Genomic DNA, 1,802 nt, shown 5'->3' on the forward strand with positions numbered 1-1,802 from the left:
CATTGTTCTGTCACTCAATAATATATGATGTTCAGATGAGTATGTGCTGCAAATTCGTGTCTCGTGAGTACAACAAAGTCAGTTTTCTTCTTTTTAAGTACAGTTGGTTCACTTTTTACTTTTTTTAATGAAGACAAGCGGGGACCATGACCGCTGGATGTTGTATTTTTCTTTTTTAAGCTAGTTCTCGCTGCATTTAAGTCCTAGTTTATTGTTTGATTTCTCGTGTTATTTGTCACTCCTCCCTCCAGTCCTCCATATCTGTTGTTTCATCATTTGAGTCTTGTATTTTAAAATTGCTTGAAAGCTATATATTCGTAGTAGGTTCTTGCTTTATTAGTTGAAGAATTGTTACCAGCTGACGAACACGAACATTTCTCTGGACTGTACAAGTCTAACAACCTTGAAAGACTGACATGTTATAATAACATGTCAGTCTTTAAGAGCACAGGCTGAAGATACAATTATCTTAGTTCAGTTTTTCAGACACGGTGAAGTGAAACGTTTGAAGTTTGAGGGGTAAACATAAAACAACAACAAAACAAACTATGACTAAATCTCCTGACAGAAGACATGGCCAATTTCAAATCCCCAGGATCAAAGAGGAGCAAAAATGGCAGCTCTCGCTTGTTCCTGGTCCATTTTTCGATCCTGCAAAAGTCATTGAGCTTTTGAAAGCTTGAAAATAAGAAAGGAGGCAACTGGACTTTTTTGGGTTCGCAAAGGTGTTTCGCCTCTCACCCAACGTTTTGCAGGAGGTTTCTTCCTGGTAAGAATGGAGGTTTTCCTTCCCACTGTCGCCAAGTGCTTACTAGGCGGTCATCTGTCTCTTGGGGTCTTTAAAGCCCCTTGAGGCGACTGTTATTGTGAATTGGCGCTATATGAATAAAACGGAACTGAATTAAAAACAAATTGTGGAGTCCCATCATCCGTATTCTTCAGTCCTGTCATCTTTGTCAAAGTAGCTTATTTCCTGTAATGACTGACCCTCTCCCAGGACCCAAAATCATCCCGGAACTCCATTTAACTGAACAAGCTAATCATCCCAGCTTTTTTAAGAAATCCCAAGCTCAATTTCAGGGAGTTCGTGAACCCGAACTCCAGTCTACATATGTAGGCCTACTGATGTGTACCCACATGCGTGAAAGGAGCATACTACTAATAATGACACACACACTCGGAGGTTGGTGCAAATCGTGGCTCACATAGAGACGTCACGGTTTTTCCCAAACTTTATCTGTATTTATTAAAGATTACTTTGTTATGGTTAGGATATTTAAAATAAAATCAAGTTCACTTTGTTACAAGCAGAGGGTGGTTTGGGTTAAAAAAAGTATCCTTTTAAAGCTCCGTTTTACACGGTTGCTATGGTGACTGACGAGTTCCGTAATACTGTGTTGGGAGGAAACACGAAATTTAAACACTTAACACTTAAACACCTAAAAATTTGATATTTTGCGTCAGAATAAAGTTTATTTTACTGTGATTAGATTTGGTCACGGCCGGCTCTCGTACCGTGACTAAATCTCAAACTCAGGAGAGACAAAAATGATGCGAAACTTTATGCTGATTTCATACAACGTTTGCTAACAAGATTATAGAAAAGCTCAAGTTAGCTCTTATATTATAATCTTGTCGTAGCCTACGTCTCCTTTTTTGCTTTATCCGCATAAGATTTAAAGATTTTTATCTTCTGTTTTTGTCTTTTGTCTGAAAAAACGACTGAGCGTCCATCAGCTGGCACATGTTTTGAGCTACAGCTACTCCTTCACCACATCCATCTGTGTGCTTCCTCATTTCCT

The sequence above is a fragment of the Pundamilia nyererei genome, unplaced genomic scaffold (assembly GCF_000239375.1).
Source record: "Pundamilia nyererei isolate P.nyererei 1_Seehausen unplaced genomic scaffold, PunNye1.0 scaffold00031, whole genome shotgun sequence".
NCBI classification, from domain to species: Eukaryota; Metazoa; Chordata; class Actinopteri; order Cichliformes; family Cichlidae; genus Pundamilia; species Pundamilia nyererei.